Source organism: Palaemon carinicauda, unplaced genomic scaffold, assembly GCF_036898095.1.
Source record: "Palaemon carinicauda isolate YSFRI2023 unplaced genomic scaffold, ASM3689809v2 scaffold146, whole genome shotgun sequence".
In the NCBI taxonomy this organism is placed as follows: Eukaryota; Metazoa; Arthropoda; class Malacostraca; order Decapoda; family Palaemonidae; genus Palaemon; species Palaemon carinicauda.
Window position 1 is genome coordinate 140,852 of NW_027168992.1, and position 6,782 is coordinate 147,633.

Sequence of the window (6,782 nt, forward strand, 5' to 3'; positions counted from 1 at the left end):
ATAATATAAAAAGACACGGGCCTTCATTCCTATCTATTTCCAAAGGACCTGTTTTCTTTCATCACTCCCTTGTGTTAGAAAACACCACTTTCATAACATGAACCTCTTGGTAACCAGCCTTAATTTCCTGTGTCATTGAAGAATTTATCTCTAATCAGAAGTTTGTTTGTTGCCCTTTCACGGCGAGTGTAGTGAAAAGAGTAAGTTCTAGGCGGGCAGGTTGGTCCGTCGTTTACAGCTGGGACAGTTCTCAGGACGATTTAACTTCAGTCGTGATTGAGTCAAGCTTTGCGGTGACCGACCTCGGATTATTGTGGGGTCGCTGAGTGGCGGTTGCTCTTTAAATAGGCCATCGCATGCATCTTTTTGGCTGTTATATGGTCACGCCTAGATGGTTTGTTTACAGACCTTAACTATTATTTTCGGTTTGGGACAACGTTGCCTTGACCTGGTGAAGCTGCGGCGTGGAAGAGGGACTGGTGGACAAAATCGCGAATATTTCTACCAATACACTGTTGAAAATTTACAGTAAAAATCGGTAAACATCCCGGAATAAATGCTGCCAGGCCATTTATCGTCTTAAAACAGATATATTGACGTAAAGGAGTGATATAGGGTAATAATTACGGTCGCCAGTATTTTACTGAAATACGGATGAAAACAGTATATTTTCATGGAGAATTTCCGATAAAAATTACGTTTTTTTTTTTTTTACTCTACGGGTGGAGAAGAGAAAGAGGAAAAGAGGGGGACTGACAGGAGGGACTAAGAGTAGTATAATAAATGGAATTGACAGGGCATAATTAAATTCAAAATAAAAGAACATAAGCATTGAAAAGGCAATCAACATCCAGCACACACATAGGTAAGAAAGATGCGACTCTCAAAGTGCAATAGGTAAAGGTAATCGATTCCTTTTCTTTTCCTTTCTGATTTTCCTTCCACTTTTTAGATCTTTATGGCATTAATGATACCCAAATGTCTCTAATCTCTTACAGGGATGTTTTTCAAAAATTTCATGTTTTATTTTATTTTTTATATTCGAATTGAAAAGGAAAGAAAAAAAAACTTCTAATCATATCGAGTAATTGAAAATAAATGGTTTGTTTTTTAGTTCTCAATGCTCTGTTTAATTTTAAAATAACATGTTTTCAAGTTTTCCATTTAATAATGAATTAGCGATTAATTTCAGACAATCAATCGTCGTTCTTTGACTTAACTTTAACATGAATATAGTGCATCCAATCTAACTTTAGTTTTATCTATATACATTTTTTTTCGAGAAGTTAAACACACTTATTCCGAATTCTGGATTGAAGGAAATCGATTTAGATGCCATTTTCAGAGTGGTTTAAGTAGAGGTAATCGAAAGTATTAGACTTTTAATTATATAGCGTAAGTTTTGCTTACAAGTCCAGCAAGAAAAAATAATTGAATTTCAGATGGATTTATAATGCTAAAGATATTCTAATTTAACCAGTGCAGAAAAACCTTAAGCATTATTGGGAGGATTTAATTAATTGTAGTAAATGCTTATTTTCTAGGACTTTATCACTTAAAAGTTTCATTAGCAAAACTACCAGGAACTCCGAAGAAAAGTTCTTAGGGTTGAAATACATTAAAACTTTTCCTTAAAGTTAAACAGAATTTATTTGTAGATTCTAGGAACCAACACTTTCGAAACCTTCGGTCTTTGTCCTTCTTCATTTCTCTCGTTTTTCTCTTCCACATTTAAATTCACTATAGAATGACATGATATATTCTATTTTTTTAATATTCTTTTAATTTACATGATATAATTAATATATATATTTTTATATATATATATATATATATATATATATATATATATATATATATATATATATGTATATATATATATATATACATATATATATATATATATATATATATATATATATATATATATATATATATATATGTATATATATATACATATATATATATATATATATATATATATATATATATATATATATATGTATATATATATATATATATATATATATATATAAATATAATATATATATATATATATATATATATATATATATATATATATATATATATATATATATATATATATATATATATATATATATATATATATATATATATATCGTTTTCGGTTATACGATAAAACCAAATCAAGAGAAGAAATACTATCGCTAATATAAAAACTATATTTTCAGAATAAGACCCTTTCAACGAATCTTCATATGTATAGAATAACTAACTTCACAAAAACCGAGTTTTTATTTCTCTCAAATTCCCTAATTTGATCTAACTATTCATGTATGCTCATTTATCCTACTACACGTTAACATAATTAAATCCTCGATACTATAAACAAATTATATGTAATATGCAACAAGGGATGAGTTTCGACCTTTTGGAAAGTGCATACAATTTTGTTTACCATAACCTGTTATATCTTAGTCTGTTGTCATAATCACTGAATATCAATAATTTGCAAATAGCCATAACCCTTGTATCCGATTTGCAAATTGATGGTTTCCCTTTCATCTTCATTGCAAATTACTGCTCCGGTTACATAATATAGGGTCTGTTGTTATTTTTCTTTTTATTGAGTAAATATTACATTTATACCTTTATACCACTATTCACTCAGATCGTATTATGAAACTTTTTTTTTTCATGCATGTCATTGAAAAACTCTGATTTTTACTTTGACTTTTGTTCTTTTAATCCAATCTATAGTAATTTCTTCATAGTTAATGTAACAGTGCATTAAAACATTATTAACAGAAAAAAACAGCAACAGATAAAAAAATATTCCTTGAAATTCAATTTAGAGTAATCAAATAATTTAGAACATTTTCACCCCTATGACAGTGACACATTTCTTTATATAATGATGGCGCAACAATAATATATAGCGATGTAAGCAACACTTTATCCAAAGAAAGAATATAATACCATTTTGTAAAATTTTGGTTTGAAAATACAAATTCCTCAAGTATATTAACACATTTTCCTCGAGTTCATATAGGAATATAAACAAATATAAACAGTGTCTTCATATGCTGCATTATGTTCTTTACGTTATCTCAGTTTTTTACAATTTTTGGAATGTATTAAATTAATTTGAATAGCAAATACCTCTTAGTCTTCGGGTATAATTTATAAAACCAGAAATTTCTTCGTCTATTCCATATATGATTAGCAAGAAATGACGAGTCATTGTTAAAATCAAGTTTCCTTTTTTTAACTAAAATAAAACTGAGAATAAAAAAGATATGTTTCAATGATTAATACCATTCCATTAAATAAAAAAAAAAAATATTGAAGGGATTATACTAGTATCAGTCATCTTCTGTATATCTCCGAGTAGTAATGACATTAGAGATGCACTCTGGAGGTTTTGGCTCTAATATCATTAAACACTAATTACTCTTGTTAAATGGGAATCACAGTGAAAGACATAATAAATATGGATCTGTTACTAAAAGGCGTAGGAAAATAATTCTTCATTTGGAGTTATTTTTCGAAAGTTTAAAAAGAAATGAAATGAAGTAAGTCAGCAAAGGCTACGAATTGGATTTCACGCCTTAAGAATTATTCACTCATCCCAGGTGAGAGAGAGAGAGAGAGAGAGAGAGAGAGAGAGAGAGAGAGAGAGAGAGAGAGAGAGAGAGAGAGAGAGAGAGAGTTTTTCATTTACTTGACTATTGGTTTCTTTAAACTTTGGCGAAGTTTCTTCTTTCAATTTGACTTAACTCTGCTCCCCTCCCCTTGCGCCTTGCTGAATTGTTAAAGTAAAAAGAACATAGATTTTCCATTCCTATAATTTTTCCAATTACACCACCTGAAATAGTTACTATAATGGGAACTATATCCAGAATGGGAATGGATGATTTATTGTTCTCTTTATTGACAGATGATTCTTTATTATATAAAATAGGTATGTTAAAGAATGTGCCTTAGAATAGTACACGCTTTTACATTCTATCTTTTTTATTTTACGTTTATCACGATCTGCACAGAGTTGTGAAAAAGACGTGCATTTTCTGTATGTATTAAATACCTGGGGGCTTGTAAGTCTGGCGGCATGGAGTAAATTTTCACACAACATGATGTAACCCTTGCAGAAAGAAAAAATTCAGCAGGGACAACCAACGTGTCACCATATACCATTTCAGCTGCCAAGACATCTAGGGTGTCCTAAGGAGTGATCCTTAATTCCAGGACGGCCCAGGGAAGCTGAGTAAGCCAGTTAGAGTCCTTGCAGCGGGACATCAAAGCTGCTTTAAGGATGCGATGAAAACATTCAGCCATTTCACTGACTGCAGGTTGTGGACCAAACTTTAAAGGTACATCGACACGCGGATTCAGGAGTAGGCACCTTTCCTCAACCTCAGTGTTGTTTCGCCTACATTCACGTCGCCGTTACCTGTTTATCGTTATTGACCACTCCACTCATTGGGCTGAAGCCATGCGCATGCAAACTGCAACGTCCTCCTCGTGTACATCTGCCTTACTCTCGGGGTAAGTAAGATTTGGTATCACTAAGCATATTACTTCTGACAGGGGAATTACTTTCACCTCTCAGTTGTGGATATCATTAGCGAATCTCCCAGGTATCACTCAATATAAGATAACCGCCTAAAACTATGCAGTCACCGGAATGGTTGAACATTTTGATTGCACCCTCAAAGCAGCATTGGTGTCCCGATGCAATGACTATAACTGGTTTACTCAGCTTCCCTGGGTAATCCTGGGACTAGGGACCACTCCTTAAAACACCCTGAATATCTCAGTAGCTGAAATGGTGTATGGTGACTCATTGGTCATTCTTGCCGATTTTTTTGTCTGCAACTGCTTGCAACAATCTCCAGCTCCTACATCACGTTGTGGAAAATTTACTCCATGAAAACCAGGCTTACAAGTCCCTGGCAAAGTAACACGCACAAACAGATTTGCACGTTTTCCTGTGTACTGACTCGAGCTAGCCACCGATAACACACCCCTATACGGGCCCTTTCCTCATGGTTCGTTGCACACCGAAGGAGATACGCCTAAAACCTGCGTATCTCCAGCAAGATGACTTACCTACAGTGCGCCTCTTAAGAGGAGGGCACCCTATTTCATATTTTCTTGTAAAAGATTTGGGGTAAGGAAAGGGTCGTGAGTGGATTGCAAAAATATAATTTCAATGGCTTGTAAAGAAGTTTAAAGTCCTGACGTACAATGGAAATTATGAGTAAATAAGAGTAACAAAGGTTAACTAAATCCACGAAGATTGAGCTGTGAATGCTTTATGGATTGTGGTAGAATACAACATCTGTGACTATGTGTAATCCAAAATCTTTAATATGCTCTGCATACAAGATTCGTGATTGGCCGATGGTCTTTGGCTAGCTGTGTCTCGCTTTGGTTTGAAATAAACATTATCTCATTGGTCCTCTGTACTGGCATGTGGTACAGGGATGCAATGTGCACTCCAGTTGTGCAGGTCAATATTAATGTAACAGAATTAACTATAATCTGTTGTATTATTTTTATTGTTAGGTTTACGGGAATCATCTATGAGAAGGTGATGGTCAATCACTATGCCAGAGGGTGGAGTATGTTACGGATTTTGGACTGCAACCAGTAGCTTCGAAACACAATTGGATAATCCGTATAAGCCTTTCGTGATAAGATAATTTAAGGACCAAGTAATGCTAGAGATCAAATTCTAGGTTTAAGAATTAATCAGGTATGTCAAATGGAATAAGGTAGATGATTTTCTTCTAGAAAATTTAAGGCCTATGTCTCACTGTGAAAAAAAAAAATATTCAATTGAGTCTCATACTCAAAAAAGGATCTGGGCAGTGGCGGCTGGTTCGTAATGGTTGGTGGGCTGCTGACCTTCTTGCTATAGTCTTGTAATGAAGCCCTTAAATTTGAAGAGGTCATGAACATTATCTTATCAAGCGTAAATTTCATCAGATGTTGCTTGAATATACGAAAGTTTCATGCATTTTTATCTGAATTATATTCAGAGTATGGAGAAATCCTGTACCATGTTAAAGTGATATGCTGAACTTAGCCAAAAAAAAAAAAAAAAAAAAAAAAAGGGGGGGGGGGGTGTGTGGAAAGACCTTTCTTTTCCGCTTCTCCAAGAAATTAAAATTTTTGTTAACGAAAAAAACGTGTTGAGGAATATTTTATCGCATGTCTGAGTTTTATACTTAGTTTTCTTGTCTGATAACTATAATCATCTGAATACTTTGACAATAAGACTGAAAGTCTGAGGAAAGTTTGTATTAGGCGTAAGGTCTTATGCGAATGATGTTAAAATGTGTAAGATATTAAAGATATATAAAGATTAAATATTTTTGAGGTAAGTGTAACGAAGTGGTTTTTTTTATTTATTTATTTTTTAATCTTGCTGATCTTTATAAGTTTTCCTCTCTTGAATGCCAGATTTGATAAGGCAAGAGTAGATGAAGGGAAGTTCATGCGTCTGCGGTGCCCTTACAAAAGTAAGCAACGAATTAGGGTTAAGAAATTATTAGAAAATGATATCAGATTACAAAAGAAAAATCACCCATTAATCAAAAGCCACAATGCTGAAGTCACAAAAAAGTAAGCCATAAAGGGTCGAAATTTAGTATTTGTTGCAAAACAATATATCCCCAGTATTAATGGTGACTGGGATTCCTCTCAATGAATATGAAGAATAAAAATTGTTAACACGAAAGATAATATTTTCCGCTTCCAAGAATCAGATTGCATTGATCACCAGGAAATGC